Raw genomic sequence first — 26,532 nt, 5'->3', positions numbered from 1 at the left:
TGATCTTTTCCCAGCTAGCGATATGCAGTATAATACGCTCTCATAATACTGGCAGTGGCAGTTGCAGCCCATTTCAACTTACAGTGGGTTCACTGGGATGTAACCCCCATCGTAAATCAAAGAAAATCTGTACATACAAAACCTGGGTGACACATAGCTCTGATATTGCAATAGTACCTCAGAACAGAATCCTGAACGTAGACTGAAGGTATGGTGGATATGGTTTTTGAAGGCAACAAAAATAAGCTAGGATTGCCTGGGGCAGGGAGAGGGGGACACATGAAAGGCACCAAAAAAAGAAAATTTCCCACTCAAGATGCAAATTGTAAACTAAAATTCCCAAGTGGATTTAAAAACTGAACTAAGAAAGATGGCCAAGAAATGCATCGATTCCAAAAGATGAATTCGCCACCCAATAAAAGGAAATCTTGAAATAAGTTTAAAATAAATGTTTACAGGACTTCCCTGGTGGCACAGTGGTTAAGTATCTGCCTGCCAATGCAGGCGACACAGGCTCGTGCCCTGGTCCAGGAAGATCCCACATGCCGTGGAGCAACTAAGCCCATGCGCCACAACTATTGAGCCTGCGCTGTAGAGCCCACGAGCCACAACTACTGAGCCTGCGTGCTGCAACTACTGAAGCCCACATGCCTAGAGAGCCCATGCTCTGCAACAAGAGAAGCCCACACACTGCAACAAAGAGTAGCCCCTGCTCACCACAACTAGAGAAAGCCCGTGCACAGCAAGGAAGACCCAAAGCAGCCAAAAATTAATTAATTTAAAAATAGAGATTTTTAAAAATAAATAAATGTTTACAATCCTTAATGAGATAAAGAATCAACAGCCATGAAAACATACATATAAAGAAATAGAATGTGAAAAGAATGAGTTATAAAACTTCATAAATTATTAAGTACAAAAAAAGATGGTACTGCCCATTATCTGAGCACCAAATATCTGAACTCTGAATAGATTTGGTTAGCATGGGATACTTAAACCCATATCCGAAACAAAACTCAATAGATGGGATTAATTCCTAGACTGGACACAACACACACACACACACACACACACACAAAAACCACACACACAATCAGTGAACTGGAAAATAAAACTGATGAAGCCAACCAGAATGCAGCACAGTGAAGTAAAAAGGGGATATACCATCACCTGTACAAGGTTGCTGAAAGAATCTAAAAAACCACACACTGGGCTTCCCTGGTGGCTCAGTGGTTGAGAGTCCGCCTGCCGATGCAGGGGACGCGGGTTCGTGCCCCGGTTCGGGAAGATCCCACATGCCGCGGAGCAGCTGGGCCCGTGAGCCATGGCCGCTGAGCCTGCGCGTCCGGAGCCTGTGCTCCGCGACGGGAGAGGCCACAACAGTGAGAGGCCCATGTACAGCAAAAAAAAAAAAAAAAAACCACACACTGAAAAAAAAACACAAACTCAGTAGTGGGCAAGTGGTAGACTTGAAAAATGGCTCCCTCAAGAATCTTATGATTTACAGACAGAAACAAAGTTATTTTAAAAAGAGAATTTTTAAAATAACTATGTCTACAACCCAAATAAAATCAGGAAACAATGTGTGTTTTCCAACTCCAATATTAGATGAATAACTTAAGAAAATCTAAACCTTGGGACCTAAAAGGAGATTAAAGAGATGTCTTTTGAGAAGCACTGAATTCTCAAAGATGCTAAGATCTACAAATACAGTTTTGGTAGTGGTCTTAAGCTGTTCTTACATAAACATTTCAAATATTTTCCTTAAACTTCTCTGATATTGTACATTTCTCCCTCAAAAGAATCTGTAGAAACAGTATCTGTTACTATAAAGGACACTTGGGTCACAAGTGCTTAAGGACAATTTCTTCTTTGAAAAATCACGTTAAAATTGATAATTAATTCCTCTGCAATTTTTTAAAATATAAAGACACTAGCAATTTAACTAGCCTAAATTTAAAATTCCATTCACTATTCATCATTCTTAATAAAATGGCTTCCTTTTCAACTGCCAAAAGGAAAATGGAAAGGGATGGAACTCGGGCTTCTTATACTTCAAATGGAATTGGGAGTTATTTAAGTAATGAAACGTCTACAATTTACATGATACCTTCACACCACAAAACAGGCTTATCAAAAGCCGAAGTAAAAACTCTCATACACACAAAAAAATTAAATTTCAACTTACTTCCCAAGGCCTAGGAATCAAAGGCCTTATACTACTAAATCATGTCTGGAAATGAAAAGACAGTAGATTACAGCTGTGCATGGCCAATTTATCTTCTGAAGTCAAAGCATGTCTCCTGTTACCTTGCAGCAAGTCACTGTGATCTGCATATCAATATATCGAAGGGTTACAGAATCTGAAACCTATTCCAACCATAAAAGGTGTTATTTTAATTAACAAACTTGCCAACACATTAGGAACTTTGCAGCTCTATACTAGAATTTTTTAAATTATTATCACGATCTCATTTTAAAGAAAACTTTAAAAGGTTAAGAACCAAGACTAAAAATTATTCAATTCCAATTCTGTTTATGGTCACCCTCCAGTAAAATAAAATAACTAGCTCTATAAAAATCTTTTTAAACAGGAGAACAATATGCTAGCAGTTGATGTAGAAAAAAATTAATTTCTGTAATTCAGTTTTCTACATTAGAGCCGAATTTTAGAGTAGGGGAATGAAACAAACGACAAATCACACATTATGTAACAAGAGTCCTACCTGGAATACATTAGGTACATGTACATTTTTACTTGTAATGATTGTTCAACTATGCAAGATAAAATTCTATGGAAGTGAATTAAATAACCTACACTTCTGATCTTTAGATGATTGTGGGCTCACATCATATAAGCTTAATATATGAAGCTCATTAAAGAATGATATATGATGGAAAATATACTTAAATCTTAGGAACATATGTGGAACATGTGTGCACATGCAAAGCTTTCAAAGTCACTTTAAAATGTGAAAATGAGTAAGCCTGTTATCCTTGATAAATGTCAGCTGTCATGCACTCATGTCCAATACATACTATTTTTCACAAAGCAGAGTACCAGAAAAGGCAATTTTGAATCCACCAGCTGCACGTAATGGTTATACATAGAAAATTCTATTCAAGGTCAGAAGTTTAGAGGTTTTCAATATCAACTTCAAAATAATGCAGGCTTTATATGTTAAATATTACACAGATTCCAAAACATATTCTTTTTAAAACAGTTTTTGAAAAGAAAGAGTCATAAGAAAGTAATTACTCTAAGAGTTTGGCTCATGAGAGACAGGGCCATTTACAACAGCGATATAAAGAGGATTATTTGTAATTTTGGATCGTTGAGCTGATATTTAGGCCAATTATATTTCTTAACTAAGTTACAAAATTAAGTACTACAAGAGCTACATTATTACCAATCTGATGAGTTTTTATGTCTGTATTTTCCAAGTCTAATAAAACTGTCCTTTTAATGAACCATGACTGAACAATTACTACAACCTTATGTCCATCCATTTTTACCAAGAGCGGGGGGAAAAAACAGTGATTAGATTAGTACAGCAGTTTAGATAGTTTGTTGTTCGTGCCAAAGACGGATGTTACAACTTTAACAGTTTTCTCTACATATTCTGAAAGCTTCATCCTTAAAAGCAAACCAGCTTAACCATCAGTTTTTTACTTTAATAACAGAATAAAACTATCAATAGGAATTTTCTTTTAAAAGCATCTCTGTATAGCATGTGACCTATGCTAAAAAAAAATATTATCTTCTAAAAGTATGCTGTTTCACCAACATTCAAACTATTTAAGCTTTCAAAATTATAAATGCACTGACATTCTCCTATATATCATCATAAAACTAGTGACCTCCACATTTTAAATATATCACTAGTAATCAATCTTCTTTACATAGAAGGAATCTCTTAAAAGTTTAAAACCTAAAAAGAAAATAAAAAAGGAGTGAGGGACTAAGTGTGGTCAGATTATCTCAAGTAAAATAACTTTGGCTTTTCCACTTAAAACCAAAGCACTTCATTAGCCCAAGACAGCAGATCCACCAAAATTATGGCTTTCTTAGTAATTTTTAATTGCTCTTATAAGCTTGAGAGCAAAAATTGATCTCTGGGTGTATTGCTGTAAAATAGCCATAAGTAACTCACAAATATTTAATGTAGAAATAGAAAAGTATGGATGGGTCTGGGTATAATTTTGAATTCTTTTTTTTAAAGAATAAAGTCTTTTTGATATAATCTTTCTTGACAAATGAAGAAGATATGGTGCTGGAATTAACATTAACCCTATAATTACAGGTTGACTACTTACTCTAACAAAGACTGGATAAGGTTTTCAAAAAATTGAGGTGAGTTTAATTAACATGTTATTGTTGAAACTCAGAAAAGTTTGAGGTAGACAGCATACCTTCTGAGGTCAGTGTCATGAGAAAAGTAATCGTATTTTCCCATAAAATTCCTTTATGGCATCATAGAACTCTTAGTATTCCTCAATACATCAGTTACATTCTTTAACAGCTTCATTAAGATATAATTCACATATCATATACTTAAGGTATACAATTCAATGGCTTTTAGTACATCCAGAGTCGTACAATTGTCACCACAATAATTTTAGAACATTTTAATTATTGCGAAAAGAAAGCCAATACCCCTTAGCTGTCACTCCCCTAAAGCCTCCCATTCCCCCCAGCTTACAAAACCTCTCTCGCATCCCCACCCTAGAAAACCACTAATCGACTGTACTTTCTGTCTCTATGGATTTACCTATTCGGGACAGTTCACGCAAGTGGAATCATACAACATCTAGTCCTTTGTGACTGGCTTAGCCGAAAAGTTCATCCATGTTGTAGCATATATCAGTACTTCATTTCTTTTTATTTCTGAATAATACTTCATTGTATAGATATACTTTATTCATCCATTCATCACTTGATGGACATTTAGGTTGTTTCCAACCTATGAATATACATACTGTTATTATGAACAGTACAAGTTTTTATGTGGCCACCTATATTCTTAAGTGAGAAACCATGAGCACTAATGAAAACAACTTTTGATGATATACATAAAGAAGCCTCCAAAGATTGCTGGTCAACAGGAAAAAGGCCAGGTTCTTAAAATTTTTTTTAAGTGGAAGCAGTTGTACAATTTTTAACTATGATTAATATGCTAAGGGCTCAAATGGTAAAAGTGAACAACATACAAGAACAGATGGGTAATGTAAGCAGAGAGATGGAAACTCTAAAAAAGCAAATGGGAGTATTAGAAACCAAAATCCCTAACAGAAATGAAGAATCCTTTTGATGGACAGAGCTGTGGTGGGGGTGATGGAGGTGGATCAGTGAGCTTCAACACACACACACACACACACACGCACACATACACGCACGCACACACATACACACACGTATACACACAGCACATACACATACACACACATACACATTCTCTCTCTCTCTCTCTCTCTCTCTCTCTCTGTCTCTCTTCCAAAACTGAAATACAAACAGGAAAAAGGAAAAGAACGGAATATCCAGGAACAGTAGAACAATTACAAAATAATATACACACAAGGGGATTACCATTTATATGAAATTCAAGAAAAGGCAAACTGTAGTGACTTAAAGCAGCCCAATGGCCACCAGCTACCAGTAGAGGGGACAGATTGTAGAGGGGCACAAAGGAACTTTAGGGGGTAGTAGAAGTGTTTTCTATCATAATTGTGATAACGGTTACATTTGTCAAAACTCACCAAATTGTAAATTTAAAGTTGGTGAATTTTATTGTACGTAAACTACACTTTTATAAAGTTGTTTAAAAATTAAGTACTTAAAAAGTTAGGTTAAGGAAAATCACAGTGCATACTGCAAATCCTGTGATAAACAATAAATGACTAGTATGAGATAAATTAGCTTATAAAACATAGGGCTATTTCAGCAAGAAAATTTACTTTTTTCTAAAGAAGTTCCACATGAAAAGTAAATTTATTATATCAGCGTTAAAAATCAAGTTTATGTTTAAAAACTTTACAGCAATAACAATTCTCTAGGCAACAAGAGACCTACACAAAAATGTTCACTGAAATATCATTCATACATCAAAAGCCAGAGGAAACTAATGTTCAATCCCAAATTTAAAAAATAAATTCTAATAAAGCCATACAAAAGAATACAATATAGTAGTAGCAAAAATAAATAAATCATACACAACATGGTAGAAACTTACAAGCAACCAAAAGTAAAAAAGCAAGTACCTTACATTCGTTATATTTTTGTAAAGCTACGAAACAAGAAAAACTAAACATCGTTCAGGAACACACACGTGTGGTTTCTCAAACGTTTTTAAAAAGCAACCACAATTAAAGATAACTGTGACTTCTGGGATAGAAGCAGGATGAGTTCATGAAGAAATACACAGGGAGTTGATACACCTAACAACCTTCCAGTTCTTAAGTTCAAGTAGCAAGTTCACGGGTGTTTTTCAAAGTATACTTCAGGGACTTCCCTGGTGGTCCAGTGGTTAAGAATGTGCCTTCCAATGCAGGGGATGGGGGTTCAATCCCTGGTCAGGGAGCTAAGATCCCACAGGCCGCGGGGCAACTAAGCCCGCACGCTCTGGAGCCTGCACGCAGCAACTAGAACAGAGAAAACCCGCACGCCACGACTAGAGAGAAGCCTGCATGCCACAACGAAAGATCCCACGTGCTGCAACTAAGACCCAACACAGGCATAAAAATAAATAAAATAAAATAAAAATAAATAGAAAAACATTTTAAGTGGCACCCGATCCGATGTCCTCAAATTTCAGGGAAAAACACAAATATAAAAGTAAAAACTGAGTCTCTCTACTTTTCATGTCAATAATATTAACTGCATAGGTTTAATAAACATCTGTCAACCTATTTATCACGATAACTGGACAATCCAGTCCATATCATGAATGTCATAATTGAGATTAATTCTCATTTAATCAGGCATGACAAGCCCATCATTAACAAGCAAAGACTTCACACTTTATAAGTCAATTATGGGCCTATTCTTGGCTTATAGGGACCAGCCTCAAAAGTAGGCCAGAGACTCAGTAAATCTGAGGAACCGGGAGAGGAGATGACTTCACTCATATTTATAGGACTGCAAGTGAAATCTAGTAGAGTTTGTTTGGACTGGTTTCCTAGTCTCAAGATACAAGAACAAATAAAAGAGACTTTAGAAATGCAATCCTATATTCCTCAGGAAAACTTCCAGAGAGAAATTAATCCTCTGGTCTCAGAAGTTGTTCAATAAAATACGCTCAGGGACTTCCCTGGCAGTCCAGTGGTTAAGACTCCACGCTTCCACTGCAGAGGGCACGGGTTCGATCCCTGGTCGGGGAACTACTGGTAAGATTCCCGCATGCTGTGGCCAAAAAAATAAATAAAATACGCTCAAAGAAGCTTATATGGTTAATAAAGACATCTTTCTGTACCTTTTTGCAAAGAATGAAAAGAGGCTTTTTTTTTTTTAATGTAACTCAAGAATCAACTGTGGGACTTCTATTTTAGACCAAGAGAGAATAATAGGATTCATCCCACCATGAACTGAACAAATTGTAAGAACAAACTATATTCAGATACCAGAGAACAAGCAGTGAAAAACTGTGGTCCCTGAGATCAGGAAAACAACTGGGAGTTGGGGGGAGATGGACCAATATGACAACATGAGCCCTACCACCAGCCAGGCTTCCTACCAGGAAGCAACAATTTTTCCAGATCACAGCACGAGGATAAGGAACCCAAACAAAGTCCAGCAATCTTGCTGAATGGACAAGATAATAACCAGCATTCAGGATGGCCAAGCTGGATGTATTCTGCACGGCAGTTTCTCAGAGTGACTGACAAAACTGTAGGGACTAACAAACTGATCCTGAAATTTGTATCAAAAGATTTAGATTACCCAGAGCAATCATGGCAAAGAAGAAAAAGTTGAAAGACTCACATTACCTACTTTCAAACCTTACTATAAAAGCTGCAGGAATCAGGACAATATATGTGGGCATAAGGACTGTTATACAAATCAATGGCCAGAATAAAGACCAGAAATAGATCCTGATTTTATATATATGTATACATCTGTGTGTATGTGTGTGTGTGTGTGTATATATGTATGTATATGTATGTATATATGTATGTATATGTTTGTGTATGTATTTACACACACACACACACACACACACACACACACACACACACACACACACAGTTAGTTGATTAAGTTACCAAAAGCAATGCAATGGGAAAAGGAGAGTCTTATTCAATAAATAGCCATGGAACGGAATGTCAATATTTTAAAAAACTGATCCTCAATCCTTTCTTCACACCATATGCAAAAATTAAATCAAAATGGATCACAGACCTAAATGTAAAGCTAAAACTATAGAACTTCTACAAGAAAACAAAGCAGAAAAATCTTCATAACCTTACAATAGGCAAAGATCTCTTAGCACATTAAAAAAGGATTAATCCTAAGAGAAAAAAATTGATAAATCAAGAAAATGAAAAGGGAAGACAAAGGTCAGAAGAAAATACTCTCAAAATATATGTGAAAAGGATTTGTATCCAGAACATTTTTTTTTAACTCATACAATAAGAAAACCACCCAATTTTAAAAATGGGCAAAATTTGAACAGACACTTCATAAAAGAAGAGAGATATGTGTAACCTGAACTCTCATATATTGCAGGTGGAATATAAAATGGTAAGCCACTTTAGAAAACAGTTTCAATTTCTTATAAAGATAAGCACACACTTAACAGAAGACCCTGCAATTACACTCCTAGGTATTTACTCAAGAAGGAAAAAAAAATCCAAAGACTTGTACTTTAATGTTCCTAGAAGCTTTATTCATAGCAGCCCAAAATAGGAAACACAATGGAATACTACTCAGCAATAAAAAGAAACTTCTGACAGAAAAATGTGGATCCATCTAAAAAAACACGCTGAGGGAAAGAACTTTTACAGTGTGACTGTGGGGAAACAGGCGCTCTCACATATTGATGGTGGGAACCCATATGGTATAATCCTTATAGAGTGTAATCTGACAATATCTTACAAAAACTATATATGCATTTACCCTTCAACCTAACAATCTCACTTCCAAGAATCTATCCTGAAGGTATACTCCCAACAATATGAAAATATATATTCATGAGGTCATTCGCTGCAGCATTATTTTAATCACAAAATACTGGAAACAACTAGGTAATATCCATACGTATGAAACTGACTGAATAACCTACATGCACATAATGGAAACTATACATCTATGTAAAAAATAAATGAGACTGGGGCTGGGAAAAGAGGCAGTGAGAAATTGGTGTTTAATGGGCACAGTTCTCAGTGTAGGGAGATGAAAACATTCTGGAGATGGATGGTGGGGACAGCTGCAAACAGTGTGAGGGGACTTAATGCCCCTGAGCCGCACACTTAAAAGTAGTCAGAATGGTGAGTTTGTTATGTAAAGTTTACCATGATTTTTAAAAATGAATGGGAAAGATCCCTTTGGCATGATATGGCATTATTTCCAGGAGATATCAGTAAGTGAAAAGAGCAAAGTGCAAAAGAATATACATAGTATGCGACCTTTTGTGAAAACAAAAGGAAAAAATAAAACATATTATACATATATCTGTTTGTCATTACAAAAAGAAACACAGGGAAATACTTCAGAAAACACTGAAGATAGTTTCCTCCAAGAATGGGGAGAATGGGGTAGAAAGGATACAGAAGGGAATGTGTATCTTCTGTAAAATTTTGACTTTGGAAAATGTGTTCATATTCTACATAATCAAAACATAACCAATCAGAATGGGAAGGAGCACTTTAAAACAAACTGAAACTCAAGCATACAAATAAATAAATCTCATTTCATTTCAAACAAATACCATAACTACATTATGCAGAAAGTAAGGGTGGGAAATAAAACTGGGGAAGGAAGGGAAAGTAGGAGGAGGGAGGACTAATTCAAGTAATTTAAGAATACAGGATTTTACACCTGAAACTAACACAACATTGTAAATCAACTCTAATAAAAAGTAAAAAAAAAGAAATACAAATATGCAAATCTTACAAAAAGGTTGAGCGGGGGGGACTTCCCTGGTGGCACAGTGGTTAAGACTCCACACTCCCAATGCAGGAGACTTGGGTTCAATCCCTGCTTAGGGAACTAGATCCCACATGCATGCCGCAACTAAGAGTTCTCATGCCCCAACTAAGGAGCCCACCTGCCGCAACTAAGGAGCCCACCTGCCGCAACTAAGACCTGGCACAACCAAATAAATAAATTAAATATAAATCAATCAATAATTAAAAAAGAATACAGGATTTACTCTCAGTCTTGGGGAAGTGGAGAACTATATACAAATTCTTCACTCACTTTAAGTAAGTTTGTTTACTGTCAAATGGTCACAGTGAAATGGTCAAGCAATTCTGAAATTATTTTAGATGTATTATAGGATAGAGCAAAAGAGTAAATGTACTGGCAATGTTGGGAGCCAGAGCTCTCATGGCATAAAAACGAACATAAAGGGACTTCCCTGGGGGTGCAATGGTTAAGAATCCACCTGCCAAAGCAGGGGACATGGGTTCAATCCCTGGTCCAGGAAGATCCCACATGCCACGGAGCAACTAAACCCATGCCCTACAAATACTGAGCCTGCGTTCTAGAGCCCGCGAGCCAAAACTACTGAGCCTGTGCTCTACAGCCCAAATGCCACAACTACTGAGCCCGTGCGCCACAACTACTGAAGCCCGTGCACCCTAGAGTCCATGCTCCGCAACAAGAGAAGCCACCACAATGAGAAGCCTGCGCGCTGCAACGAAGAGTAGCCCCCGCTCCCCGCAACTACAGAAAGCCCGCACGCAGCAACAAAGATCCAATGCAGCCAAAAATAAATAAAATTTTTTTTTTAAAAAAAGGACATAAAGGGCTTCCCTGGTGGCGCAGTGGTTGGGAGTCCGCCTGCTGATGCAGGGGACACGGTTCGTGCCCCGGTCTGGGAAGATCCCACGTGCCGCGGAGCAGCTGGGCCCGTGAGCCACGGCTGCTGAGCCTGTGAGTCCAGAGCCTGTGCTCCGCAACGGGAGAGGCCACAACAGTGAGAGGCCCGTGTACCGCCAAAAAAAAAAAAAAGACATAAAAATATGAAATGAGAGGTGCAAAGAAAGAACCCTGTAGATGTGGAGTGAAATTGGACATACTGACATAAACTCATGATTTCTAAACTACATATATTCATGTTGCTATGAACATGTATATATGAACAAGTATATTTATGTATGTATGTGTATAGACATTCATATATTTTCTAGCTGTGTCACTGTAAGTGTCAAGAAGAGAAGACAACCCAGAAGCAACAAGGACACCTACCCTCCACCACCCAGGGATCTTGGTCTCTAATACTGTTCTCCACAAGGACACAGGAGCGTGATTAAAAGAGCTCCACTGGGAATGGAATAAGAAAATGACCATTTTGGAACCATTACGGTAAAAAATTAGATCAGACAAGAATCATCAATGAATGCTAAATCTAGGGCAAATTGTGACGAGAATTGTGGTACCAGCATTGTCTCCCCCACAGACTGCTTACTGCTTGCAAAAGAAGGAAAAAAAACTATACAGTGGAGAAATCTGGCAACACCTTGGCCAAGTGATCAAAATTAACATCCCAATGAGGGACAGAATACACCATGTGCCTCCAGAAGTTGTGCATCTTTCTCGGAGGATCACATCACCTATGCAGTATTCCAGCCAAGAACGCATAACCACATTCTAATTGCAAGAAAACTTCAGACAAACAGAAAATGAAGAACATTCTAATAAGGGAGGGGAAGGGTTGTGTTCTTCAAAAATGTCAATGTCATAAAAGACAAAGGCTGTGGAAATATACCAGGAAAAGGGAGGCTAAAGAAAAATAATAACTACATGCAGTATCTGACCCCAGACTGGTTTCTGTTACAAGAAGTAAGGGAAATGCTGTGAGTGACCTTATTAGGTCAACTGACAAAACTGGAATATTTTGTCTGAATGCAATAGATTTGTATCGACATCCATTTATGAAGCTTATAACTATACAATGGTTATATGAGAGAATGACCCTATAAAGCAGAAGTATTAAGGGAAAGAAGCACAATATATACAACATACCCTCAAATAGCTCAGAAAAGAGAGAAAGAGAGAGAAGAAAGAGTAAAAGCACACATGAACGTAAATAATAAAACCAGAGACTGTATCTGGCTAAAGAATATCTAGATGTTTTTCATACTCTTATTTTTGTAACTTTTGTAAATTGCGAAGTATTGCCAAATAAAGTTTTGTTTTTTTTTTTTTTTTTGCGGTACGTGGGCCTCTCACTTTTGTGGCCTCTCCCGTCGCGGAGCACAGGCTCCGGATGCGCAGGCCCAGCGGCCATGGCTCACAGGCCCAGCCGCTCCACGGCATGTGGGATCCTCCCGGACCGGGGCACGAACCCGCGTCCCCTGCATCGGCAGGCGGACTCTCAACCACTGCGCCACCAGGGAAGCCCAAGTTTCTTTTTTTTAAGATAAATACTATGGAGATAGTTCTCTACTATGTTCAGAATATAATGGGTATATACCATAATTAATTGAAGGATTTTATAGGGAAATAGCAAGAGCTGAGGACGGAGGCTTAGATAAATTCCCAAAGGACTGTTTCAAATACAAGAGAAGGGAGTTTGTACTTTTTTTTTCTGTAAGCCAGGGACCAGTAGCACAAAGCTTAGAACAGAAAAGAGGCTTGGTTAAAGGGGTATATTTAAGAAAATTTTCTAGCAAACCTTCAAGTAGGTAGAAACACTACAGATAAGAAGCAGTTATGGGACATTTGGACAAACACAAGCATGAAATTAAGGAGTCTTGGCCTAGGAAGCTAAGATTGGTAACAGAAAGTTGAACAAATACACGGGACATGAAAACAGAAAACCAGATAAGACCTGTTTATTAAATATATCAAAGGGGGGTAGGATTCAAAGATGACTCACATTTCAAGCCTAGCTAACCAAGAGAATAATGTTACCACGGCTTCCCTGGTGGTGCAGTGCTTGCGAGTCCGCCTGCCGATGCAGGGGACACGGGTTCGTGCCCCGGTCCGGAAAGATCCCACATGCCGCGGAGCGGCTGGGCCCGTGAGCCATGGCTGCTGAGCCTGTGCTCCGCAACAGGGGAGACCACAACAGTGAGAGGCCCGCGTACCACAACAAAAAACAACAGTGTTACCAGCAAAAAGAAATTTAACTAGCTAAGAAAAGCATAACCGCTTTCTTAGCTATCAGACAACTTTTCTCTTCTCATTTTTCCTATTCTGATGCAATAATAAAAGTCAGGAGAGGAGTCAGATGAAATGTTGCACACTAGCACAAGCAATCCGGTGAAACTGGTCTTCACAAGGTGAAATAGTCAAAATGGGTGGCGCTGACTCAGATTTTGACTATGTGCCATTAAAATATTCACACGTAAGGAAACAGTGGGCAGGTGGTAGTGTCTCATATAAACCGTAACATACAGTTCCAACCCTTCCCCCAAATTTATGTTTGTATATAGAATACACATATATATTCACTTATTCCTTCGTTCAACTAATAGTATTATTAAAGAGGAAAGCATGACACATAAAATAAGCTTAAGATTAAACCATAAATCAAGAAGAGGGCAGGACCTTCAGAGGGTGAAGTCAGAAAATTACAAAAGATCCAAAGTAAAACTGAATTACCTGGCTAACCAGTCAGATGATGTTCAAGTAGAGTTTATTTTTATTGGTCTCTGATTCCACTGTTCAGCAAGTATTTTGATCCTGAGGACAAAAAAAAAAAAAAAAAAGGGTGTTGATTTTTATTGCCCTTTCTTTATATAAGTACTATTATTAGTCACACACAAAATAACTTTTCCCACCTTTCCCTTCCCTGGACATAAGAAACAAACAATAACAACAAAAAGCTATCAAGTATAAGGCCTCTTCCTGGGAATTTGAGCTTGATGCCTTATTTTGCCATATATTACTACTTCTGCTAAAAAAAATTTTTTTTAATAAAAAAAAATAAAAATCAGGCAGGGCATACACAATACAGTCTGTCACAGTTTGTAAACATGGATAACACAAAGTGGAGATAAAGGAGATCACCTTCAAGTCCTGAAAAGTGATGAAACCAGCTGGGTAATTTGAACTTGGGACGTTCCCACCAGTCCAAAAGTAATGTTCAACAAATTAACAATCTAAAATAATATAGGACTTCCCTGGTGGCACAGTGGTTAAGAATCTGCCTGCCAATGCAGGGGACATGGATTCGAGCCCTGGTCTGGGAATATCCCACATGCCGCGAAGCAACTAAGCCCGTGCACCACAACTACTGAAGTTCGCGCACCTAGAGCCCGTGCTCCGCAACAAGAGAAGCCACCACAATGAGAGGCCCGTGCACCACAACGAAGAGTAGCCTGATCACCACAACTAGAGAAAGCCCGCACGCAGCAATGAAGACCCAATACAGCCATTAATTAATTAACTGATTAATCAATTAATTAATTAAATATAAATATCCTGTCAGAAGCTAATTAAATACTGAAGCCAAAAAAAGATAAATACCCCCCAGATGGATGGATAAAGCAAGCAAGGAGAAGGGTAAAACAAAAAAAAGCCCTGGATATTTTCTTCCCCTCTAGGAAAGGGTGCATCATTTGAGTCACCAACAAAAAATAATTTGAAATGGGAGACAGGTAAGTGAGGGGCAGTTCTTCAAAATAAACTGCAATAAATACATGAACATAAAGAACAGCAGACTTTGCACTTGAGGAGATGTGGAGCAGGCTCTAGTGCAACAAGAAAGTGAGCCAATAAAAACATTCAACATCACTTATGATTTTCCAGATGTATCAATAAAGCAATAATTTAACTATTGCTTATTCTACAGATATCTATAAAGCCAAGAACCATAACTATGCCCTTAAATTAATAGCATTCACACTGGAATTGGCAAGTCTGTTGAGAAAGGATGGAAGAAAAAAATGATATATTCACAAGTTCCGAGTAACAAATACATCACAGCCATGGCCAATCCACATGTAGCATAGAGAAGACAACCAACCACAATCTAGCTGCATGATGTGAAGGGTCTGTTGCCCCTTTTTTTTTTTTTTTTTTTTGCGGTACGCGGGCCTCTCACTGCTGTGGCCTCTCCCGTTGCGGAGCACAGGCTCCGGACGCACAGGCTCAGCGGCCATGGCTCACGGGACTAGCCACTTCACGGCATGTGGGATCTTCCGGTTCCCCTACAGCAGCAGGCGGACTCTAAACCACTGCGCCACCAGGGAAGCCCGGTCTGTTGCACTTTTGAAACTCAAAAGTGCGAAAATGGGGGAGTGGGGGTTGAGGATGGAAGGATATCACATTATAATGTGGATCACAAAGGGAAAAGAGGAAAACCCTGGTAATATATCAGTGCCATGCAATTAAAGTTATAAAAGGAACTGATATATCTAGTACCAGGTCTACTGATAAGCACAGTAGTCTCTAGCTTATAACTGAGATACATGCCATAAGTAAGGTGGTTCTTGGACTACATCTTCCAATCCACAATAGTATAGCTAGTTGTTAGCATAATGGCTAAAGGGCAGAAGCTTCAGAGCCCACCAGATCTCGTTAGGTACCCCTGGGTCAACTAAAGACATCTTTGAGCCTTAGATTTCTCATCTTAAAATGGCTATCACACCTCCTAAGGCTCTTGTGAACATTAAGTGAAAATGCTTAAATTACTTATTAGTACCTAGTATACAAATGCTCAATAAATAAAAACAATTATTAGCCAAACAAGACTATCTGACACATAACATAACAAGAATTACCAAGCACAGTGAAATTAAAAAATAGGAGAAAACACAATCATCAGTTTTAGTTTTTAAATGAATTCAATGTTTTACAACGTGAATTTTTTTTAATTTTTATTTTATTTATTTATTTTGGCTGCATCGGGTCTTAGTTGTGGCCCGCGGGATCTTCATTGTGGAACACAGAATCTTTAGTTGCGGCAATGCGGACTTCTTAGTTGCGGCACGCACACAGGATCTAGTTCCCCGACCGGGGATCAAACCCACGGCCCCTGCACCGGGAGCATGGAGTCTTACCCACTGGACCACCAGGGAAGTCCCTATAACTTGAATTTTTATATCCAATTTAATTAGAGGACAGTGAAGGGGGAAAAGGTAGGCAGAAGTCCTGTAAAGAAAATCCAAGGTTTTCTGGCCCTAATTTTAAATAAAGTTTCATTTCAGAAATGGTTCTTTTGTTGTTGCTCCTTTTGGGGGGCTAACGGGGGTGGTGGGGTGGCATTAGTACCTAAGAACAAGAGGGGTGGGAAGGAAAAGGAATTTGAGTCAGAATGTACCTAATACCCTAATGACTGACCCGGGAAACAAGTCTGCTGCCTAACGTGAAAGGTTGGCGAGACAGCCTACATTAATACTCAAACATTGTCGTACTGCTGGTGAGAACTATCCAAAGGAGTGCTGACCCAGCCAATCTGTACCCACAACCCTCAGGACCCAAAGGAACACCATCTACAAAATTCTCCTCTCCCAGGAAGTATGCAGTTGGATTAGAGAGGTCCCCAAATAGTCAAAGATCAATGACTGGCCTGCCTACCAGGAACCTGCAAGGAGCAGATGGTCTAAAAAGTACTATATACCAGGATCCCGTGAAGTATGGAACTGTTGGGGAACTGCAGTTAACTTGCCTAGAACCAAGATTCTGCAAAGGCAACAATCAAAGCATATTTCCTGGGACTGTACTTATTATCTTCATCAAAAATAAGTTTATCCTGGGAATTCCCTGGCGGTCCAGTGGTCAGGGCTCTGCACTTTCACTGCCGAGGGCTCAGGTTCAGTCCCTGGTTGAGCAAGCCGCGCGGCACAGCCAAAAAACAACCTTATCCTTACTCCTTTTCATAGTTTGGACTTTAGTCAATCACACACACAGTCAAATCAGACCGACATAAAAATTGAATGACACAACCCCAAAATATTAAATATCGCAGTGGGGGAGGGGACAGGGTATGACATTAATTTTTCTACTAGAAGTAACAGAAAGGTGACTGATGAGATCCCCATTATCAAAACCTGCACCACTAGAAAGCTATCGGGGGGCTTGGGGGAGATCAAACTGAGCTTTGTTAATAGCTAGTCTGAGAAGGTGTGCCTCGAGGCCAGAACAAAGATTCAAACTGGGGGAGAGGATATGACAGAGAGGAAAATCCAAACTACATGATGCTGATGCTTGGAAACACCGACTGGACAAAAACAGGCCACTGAATATTATTGAACGTGTTTTTCTTTTGCTGTTGAACATGGAAGGGGGCAATGATTCTACTACTAATCATATTAAACTCATTGTTCTTTCCATGTTGCTGCAGGCAGGACTCCCAGGTACTCCCTCCTCAGTTCCCTAAAATCACAGATAGAGATGGGGAATCACCATCTTTGGGAAAAGCCAGCTGTTGCCCACAAATCTTCAAAGCACTACAGAGTAAGTTTGTGCACCAACTAAATATCAGGTTACTTAAAGATTACATAATATTGGCATAAACTAAACTTAAAGTATTTTTGCAGTTGAGATTATTTACCAAGCAATAAATATATCCTTTGTCAAAACTGTAACACCAGATTTTACTTGCAACAATCAACTGCAACCAATTTGTAGCTATAATGAAACGGGAAAAAAGGATGTAAGTTTAATACCATATGAAAATTTAAGGGCTTCCCTAGTGGCGCAGTGGTTAAGAATCCGCCTGCCAATGCAGGGGGCACAGGTTCGAGCTCTGGTCCGGGAAGATCCCACATGCCGCAGAGCAACTAAGCCCGTGGGCCACAACTACTGAGCCTGTGCTCTAGAGCCCACAAGCCACAACTACTGAGCCTGAGAGCCGCAACTACTGAAGCTTGCCTGCCTAGAGCCTGTGCTCCGCAACAAGAGAAGCCACCACAATGAGAAGCCCGTGCACCGCAATGAAGAGTAGCCCCTGCTCGCCACAACGAGAGAAAGCCTGTGCGCAGCAACAAAGACCCAACGTAGCCAAAAATAAATAAAACAAATAAATTCATTTTAAAATATATTTATTTTTAAAAAATAAAACAAATTATTTTAAAAAATAATTTGTCTTTAGAACAAAAGACAAATTATTTTATATAATTTAAAATTATATAAAAAGATGCTACTGTTTTTGAAGCTGTATAAACTCAATAAAAAGAATTTTCTCTTTAAAATTTATTATTTAGCCCATAATTATGTGCTCAAGTAAATAAGGAAAAATGTATTTGGTACCCAAGAGAACACTGGTAATACACTGATGACAAACTTTCAAAAAAACCATAATCTTTTTGACAGGGGGAGCAGGAATTATTTCAAATTACAGCATACACAGGCCTAGTAAAGTAAGGACAGGGTTAAAAAAAAAAAAAAACCTGACATGTATTACCACCTATCCTGTGATGTACACTAGAAAGGAGCAAGCTGATTTGTCGTAATTTATTCTACACAGTCATTTAATAAGTTATAATAAATGTTTAGTTCTATGTGGAGCCAACCTGAAAATTTAAATGAGGCAGTTAAAAAAGAAGCCTTGATTTCAGAAAACCTAGTTTTTGGAAGTTCAGATTCATAGTGATCTTGTGGGAGGCATCTAATTCACTTAAATGTTTGTTCTGCACCTATTAGATGTCAGGCGCTGCACAAGCACTCAAAAGTATAAGCAAAATATGGTTCCTGCTGCTAATTAGGAAAGAAGCAGCTACAAATAACCACTATAGTTTCCGAAATGAAAACTGTGTTCATTCAGTAAGCATCTGCTGAGCATCAACCTGCTACGCTGCACCGGAAACCAGGGACACAAGGAAGAACCAGAAGATGAAGACAGAGTCTGATAATAATATTAAAGGAGAGAAGAGAGAAGGGTGGCCCTGCCTTTTTCATAGGATTGCTCTGGTAACTATAAAGCACTATTTACAGGTGAATGAAAGACAAATCCGAAACCATTTACCTCTGCCAAGAAAAAATAAAGGGGGGAGAAAGAATTATTAACGAAATTTGAATGTACAGATAACTTCTGCAATTATTTTCCATAGTTAGAACCGAAATGCCATTTGAGTTTCTTTATAACAAAAGACAAAAGCAAAGAAGAAAAAAACTTTTGTAAAATGTTATTTGTGTAAAAATCATGAGAGACAGAGGAAACATTAATGGGGTGTATAAAGGTTGCTGAATATGAAAGCTATTTTTAACTCAACACATTCAGGAAATCATGCCATACATTTTGCTTGCACTACCATACTATCCACTGATGAACAATGGCAGTAAATATAACCATTCTGCATTTTTTAAATTACCTTGAGATTAAGGAGAAAACCAAAAAACTCCGGTTGGCAGACCAGTTTATTAACAAGCCCCATATCTCTGGCTGAGCTGTAGTTAGTAATGACATGGTTGCTAAAACAGGCATGAAGCCAGCCGCTTGCTGGTGCTTGTTCCACCTCCCTCTCCCCCATCTCCTGGAAAAACTGCATGCAGTGCTGCACGATCACACAAAATAAATACAGGAAAGGGGGTGGGAGGGGTTGGGTGGAGAGGTGAGCTGAAGCTCTGGGCTCCACCAGTGGAAGGCGTTCCACAAGAATTGCTACAGGGTCAAAAGTTTACAGTGGTTTCAATTTCACCTTTTAGCAGCCAATCAGGAAACAGAGACTGTACGCTGACCCTCAGGCTGCAAATGAACATTAACTCATTGGCCACCAGGATTGCCTGTATTCCTTTTCTTGCAAGGCTTTCCTTTTTCTTTTTTTTTTTTTTTTTGGTGGGGGGGGAAGGGGAGGTAGCAGAGGAGGAGGCAAAGAACATTTTAAGTTCAAGATGATGATTTTATTGAAGACCATGTATTTTAAACAGGTATTTGAGGGGAGAAATGATCGAGTAATTTTCCTTTAAATTATCCTGTAGTATCTAACAAACCAATCATTAATGCTGGTATCGAGACAAAGGGTGAACTTATTAGGCAAGTTAAACAGATAGATTTATCTCCATGAGGCTGCAATTCTAAGAACAATTTACAATATGATGAAAGATAATGCTGGTTATGTTTCCAGTAAATGCTTTAAAAAAAACTCAGATATTGAAGACATTTAATCAAAGTATTTATCTAACCCCAATTTTTTATTTGCATAGATTCTCCACCTCCTCTCCTAATCATTAATTTATAAACGTGCAACATGCCTGTACTTTTCGTACTGTACATCTACCAAAATGCAGGTACAGCTCCTAAGGTTTAAGCTTTCTTTTCTTGTATTTCTCTCCTCAAACAGTTCAGTACACAGAAGTGACTCCTATGTACAATAAACTCAAGAGTGAACCCCTTGGCAATAGACTCAACTACTCTCCAATTCTTTTTTCTTAATGTAAATTTCTCCCAAATGCAGAAAACATCAGTAAATTAATCCATTACTCTTTCCAACATTCTATATTTAACATTGAGCAAGGTTAAAATGAAGATCTGTACTATACACACCTTAACTACCCTACATTTAAAAACTAGATTTCTGTGACGCGTTACATGATAAAAGTGAAAGAGCTGTATTAACTGCTCTATCACAATGATCAGTTAAATACCAATAAGCAATTGTGTGAATTTGTAGTCAGAATATTTCTCATTAATACAATAGGTGGTCGAATTTTACCAGTCTTGTTGACTTAATTTTAAGTTATATTTATAAGGCCCTGTAGGTGCTACCACTACCTAAGAAAATGATTCCATGTAGGGCATTAGTTTTCTTACCCAAACCAACAGAGTAAGACACCACAGTCATTTCTGAACACCCAAAGATAACCAATATACAAAAGTATCTTACTTAATATATAACTACTAAAGGGCCCCAAAATAAATTCATAGGTATAAATTTTCCACAGCAATTTAATGTAGTTAAGATAGTAAATAAACTTGATCCTAATGTAGAGGGGTTTTTTTTAAAATTCAGCATTAAAACAAGTAATTTTCTAGTAACAACTCCCAAACCTTCATGATCTAAGTTTATGCATCTTTGTCTATAAAGAGTCTTTACTTTTAAAATCTAGGTGTTTTTTTAAACATGGTTTGCAGAAGCTTTTTTAATGTATTAAATTGGAGGAGTCTTCTGTACATCTTCTTTTTACAAGATGGCCTCATTCTGAAAGAAAATGGATGCGATAAAATTTTACATCAAGTCAGCATGTTAGCAAGAAGCTTTTTGTGTGTTCTGAATTTGATTAATACAAGCCAAGGTCACTTCCTGAAAGATGCCTACCATTGCAGCTGCAGGCAAACTAGGCTCCAGTGTAAAGCTGGGGGAAGGGAATGGGTAATGGCATTTATTAACACTGAGACGGGCTTCCATCTCCACCAGCAGCAGTTTAAGGAGGGGGAACAAGAAGATCCCAGAATTCCTGGCATATAAAGATTAAAATATTTGCACTCCTTAATATTTAGAAACAGAAACTTAATCAATATGTAATACTCATGTCAAAATTACATCAAAGATATCCTCAACACTACAATACATTAAAACATTTCACTTAATACTATACAAATCATCTAACACCAGACACTAAAGTAAACTTCGCATTCAACACAAAACGACCTGTACTTGCTATGCAAAACGCCTACAAAGGCAGAACAGGCCCTTGAAGAAAACAGAATCAGAGATTCAAATTTTTCTTATCTAAAACTAACAGTGGCCTAAAAGTCATGAAAGCAGAAATCCAAAACACAAAAGTCTGTATTGCAAAGTATTTGCAGAAGTTTTGTACTGTAATTCAACTTAATTTTCTTCTTACCAGCATGAATACAAATATTATGTCTCTGTGCTCAAAAACATCATCAAGATATACATTATCAGCAACCAGAAACTTCTCCCTGAATAATTAATAATAGCAAAATTTAACTGAGCGATTACTATGTACAGCTAGGAAACTGTATTAAGTACTTCACGTGTCCTCTTTGAAGTCCATATACATTTCAACTAACTGGATAAAATATTAGGTAGAGTCTGGAAATCTACACGCTCCTTATAATTTTCTGTATGTAACCTTGGACAAATTAGATTGATTTTGTGTGCCTCATTTTTCCTACCCACCAAATGGGAGATATGCCTGAACCAAGATTTTCCAGAGATATATCATCAGCAACGTGCTTTTAATGATTGTACAGTAAACACAAAACCTGGCCTTTTTTTTTTTAATTCATCAACATGTCCAAAGCCATTATGTTTCTATTTTCTACATAAATTGAGAATATAATTTTGTCCCTCTCTTATGCTCCCCACACTTTCATTCTGATTGAAGTTTGGTTCAATTTTAACAACAAAAATAAACAGATATTACATGTGCAAGTTCAAACAAATTGATGCTATTTTTTTTTTTTTTAAGTCTTATACCTTTCAGTGACTGGCAGGGAAAAGCTATCATTTAATGGGCACAGAGCTTTCTATATACCTAAAGGGCTTTTTAAAATCATCTTAGGAAAAGGAAGGCAACCAAGCAAAAAATACTGTAAGAAGTCCTGAATTCAGAGAATCTAGTAGCTGGGTATGGCCAAGGAAGGTATTCAGAAGAATTCAACAAGACCTAATCATATGTCTTTGAGATGGAACAAACTCTAAAAACAGACTAAGGGTAAAATTAGTTATTCAAACTCCTTCTCCCCAGGACATCTTGTGAAACACTGAAGGGGAATAAATTTTTCCTCAATTTCTCCTATCCTCTATAGTCTTTCTTTCCGTCACATGACTTATTCCAAAAATAACTCAGAACAAAGCATAGAGTTAAACAGTAGGTAGCTAGCTTCTTGCCACAGACCAACCAGGGTATCGAAGGTGCAATTTTCCCTCGCACCTCCAACTAAATCATTCTTCTCCCCTGGTTTTATCCAAGTACCCAATTCAGTCCTCACTTGGCAAATAAGACAAACTACATTGGGGATGCAACAGTAGTTGCCTGGTCTTCCTCCCGTACTAATGCAGCTTCTGTGCCAAAAATAGAACCTAAAAGGAAATACTGGCTATAAAATAAAAATAAACAAAATATTGGCCTGCATGTCTTCTTGCTCTGTCAGAGTGGTTCACAGACATAAGTTTGAGAATCACTCTTTAAGATTCACAGAGTGTTTAAAAAAAAAAAAGATTCAAATATTTTCTATGGCTTCAAACCAAATAGACCAGCCAACCCATAACTGAAAATTTCTGTTTAAAAAAAATACAAAGTAGTATGACACATAAAATGGTATTATTAATCAGTAATAATGCAGCTACGCCATATGCTTATTCTTTGAAAAGCACATTAGACTATAAGCCCCAAATGCACCTCTCAAGTGAAAAAGCCAGTATGTTGTCATTACATTCAATGTTTGCTGAAATTATATCATATTCCGCAGGACTGCTATTCAAGGTTCTGTGGATACAATGGTAAACAAGACACAAGGCCCTCACAGAAGTCCTTAAATTCAGAGAGCCTCATTCCTGGGCAAAGGAAGGTGCTCAGAGGAGTTCGAAAAGACCTAAGCAATGAGATAAAATAAACCCTAAAGATGGACAAAGGATAAAAAAATCACAGAGCTAACATTTTACTGGTTATTAACAATACACAAGATATTTCCAGAAGGTATTTCCAAAAAGTGATTAAGCCATAAAGGAAATAAATAGGGTGTGTGATATAAAAGAGGAGGGAGGTAGGAAGAGGGAAGTAATTTCAGGTCAGGGAAGGGCTCTCTGAAGAGGCAACATCTAATCTGAGAGCTGAAAGGAACCAACCATGCAAAGAGGGTTCCAGGCAGATAGCATTGTATATAATAGCACTAACAGATAATGAAATTTATGTATTTATGTACATAGGTAGACATATAATTATTATTTTTTTTTTTTAGCCACGCCACGAGATCTGTGGGATCTTAGTTCCCCAATCAGGGATTGAACTCCAGTCCTCAGCAGTGAAAGCGCAGAGTACTAACCACTGGACCACCAGGGAATTCCCATGAAATTAATAATTATTAATGATAATAAAATAGATAATTGATTAAGTCTAACAGTCTCAACCTTCTTCCCACTTCTAGTCTGAGACCCACACTGTAGGCCAACAGGAACTTGAAAATTATGTGCTAGTAACCTGCTTCATTTTAAAACTTACCTTTAGGGCTTCCCTGGTGGCACAGTGGTTAAGAATCCACCTGCCAATGCAGGGGACATGAGTTCGATCCCTGGTCCGGGAAGATCCCACATGCCACAGAGCAACTAAACCCATATGCCACAACTACTGAGCCTGCACTCTAGAGCCCGTAAGCCACAACTACTGAGCCCGAGTGCCACAACTACTGAAGCCCATGCGCCTAAAGCCTGTGCTCCGCAACAAGAGAAAAGCCACTTTAATGAGAAACCCGCACACTGCAAGGAAGAGCAGCCCCAGCTCGCTGCAACTAGAGAAAGACCACCACTGCAACAAAGGCCCAACACAGACAAAAATAAATAAAATAAATTTTTAAAACATAAAAAATAAATAAAACTTACATTTAATAAAAATCCATGAGAGATCCATACTTAAAGCCAGTATACAACATAGCTTTCTAGAAAGTATTATTCGTAATAGATGGGACAAGGAAGTATTACTAAAAATAATACTTAATAGATTTAGAGGAAAAAAACAGATTCAAATTCCAGCTCTCCTAATAATAACGTTACCACCACCACCCATTACTTCCTCTATAAATTACAGAGAGCATCTCTTGCCCTACCTATTTCAAAGAGCAGTTATGAATGACTGAGATCCTTACTGCCACCCACATTGTCAGAAAAAGCCATGTCTCTTAGTGGAAAAAAACATACAGCCCAACCACTCATTAAGGGAGACTCCCAGGGCCTCACACCTGAGGGTATTTGTTATTTAAACCCAGATTATTAGAATATTGTGGGTATCTGGCTTCCCAACTTTACAGCAGATTAGAAAGGAGGGACTATTAGAAGCAACAAAGTAGTAACAACAAGAAAGCAGAGCTAACTGGCAGGCAAAAGACAGTGAAGGAAAATAGGTGAAAAAAACTTCTTTTAATTTAAGAATAGCAAATACAAAAACTCTTAAAATTAAAGTGGCCTAGACTTAGTCATTCAACCTTATGAGAAACACTCCTGTTCAATTCAGGAGGTAGAAGAGGTGTCACTCACAGCAAAAAATAATAATAATAATATTCCTAATGTCCTGAATCGTTAAGAAAAGATTAAATACACTTAGCACACTGCTTGAAAGGGGAAAGTTTGAATACGCTTAAGGATTTCAATTTCCGAGGGTTAATTTTTTTTTTTTAAACAAGCTCTGTGCTATAATGGTTGTTTTTGGCTATGCACAGCAACCATCTGGGCTTCTCTGCACCGTTCTGTTCTATTCCCAGCCACTCCCCATTGTGGTGCTTAGAGGCAATGGAAGTATTCACAAGGCAAGCAGCAAAGGTTAGAAAACCTGGGACTTAGATGATCAACAGTTTAGGCAAGAAAGAGCTTCCACTAAGTACAACGCAAAATCCAGAAGCCAAAAGAAGTCAGTTTGTTTTGTTTTGTTTTTTGGCCACACCATGCGCCATGCGGGATCTTAGTTCTCCAACCAGGGATCGAACCCATGCCCCCTGCTTTGGAAGCGCCGAGTCTTAACCACTGGACCACCAGGGAAGTTCCAAGAAATCAATACTTTTAAACATATTAAAAATTATAACAAAAAAAACATAAAGTTAAACATTAACTGGATAAATTTGGTACAATTTGAACACCAAGATAATGGTAAAGAATTATAATCTACTGAATAAACTAAAATTTCATAAATCCACAATAAATATAAAAATATATACACAATGGGAAAGCTCTTCTTTACAGCAGAGAGCCAACAAATATAGAAGGAATGATCGAACTGGAAAATCACCATTTGGAAAAGTCATAATCATCAGTCATTCAAGAGGCAACAATGATCAGTGGAAGCTACAACTAGTGCTATAAGTTTACGGAGTAATAGGGTATTTCCATAATCACAGGCTCAAAACCTCTAAACCCCACAGCAAACTTTACGGTTATCTCCCAAAAATAACCTTACAATGGAAAAAGCAGCAGACACCACTGCAACCAAATGGTCAATGTTAGCATCGTCAAAGATGGGACTGATCTGGTTAGAGGAACTGAGAGCACATCATGTCCATGGATGGCATTCCTCCCTGAAAAGTGCAGAACTTGAATCTAAACATGAGCAAACACCACACAAGCACAAACTGAGGCTTTCCTAACACAACTGAAGTATCAATGTCATGAAACAAAAAAGCAAGCAGAAACTGTCCCAGATTAAACGCGACTAAAGAGACATAAATGAATGCAGTGCATACAATCTTGGATTTCCCTTCCCTCTAGAAGACATTATTGAGACAACTGGTGAGATCTGGATAAGATCTACAG

General features: G+C 38.0%; 1 protein-coding gene across 4 annotated transcripts in view; it reads right to left on the bottom strand.

Annotated features, from left to right (window-relative positions):
• Positions 1 to 26,532, bottom strand: part of NCOA3 (nuclear receptor coactivator 3) — a 122,358-nt gene that overhangs the window by 46,509 nt on the left and 49,317 nt on the right. For 3 of the 4 annotated variants that reach the window (XM_067708368.1, XM_067708367.1, XM_067708370.1), the window contains exon 2: positions 13,769 to 13,849. The exons of the other annotated variant lie outside the window; for it this stretch is intronic. The gene's annotated coding sequence lies outside the window, so the exon portion shown is untranslated. The remainder of the gene's footprint in view (positions 1 to 13,768; positions 13,850 to 26,532) is intronic. 4 annotated transcript variants of the gene reach the window in all.

Source organism: Pseudorca crassidens, chromosome 15 (assembly GCF_039906515.1).
Source record: "Pseudorca crassidens isolate mPseCra1 chromosome 15, mPseCra1.hap1, whole genome shotgun sequence".
NCBI lineage: Eukaryota > Metazoa > Chordata > Mammalia > Artiodactyla > Delphinidae > Pseudorca > Pseudorca crassidens.
The sequence above is the reverse complement of the archived record's forward strand: the minus strand, read 5'-3'. Positions and strand labels throughout refer to the sequence as shown.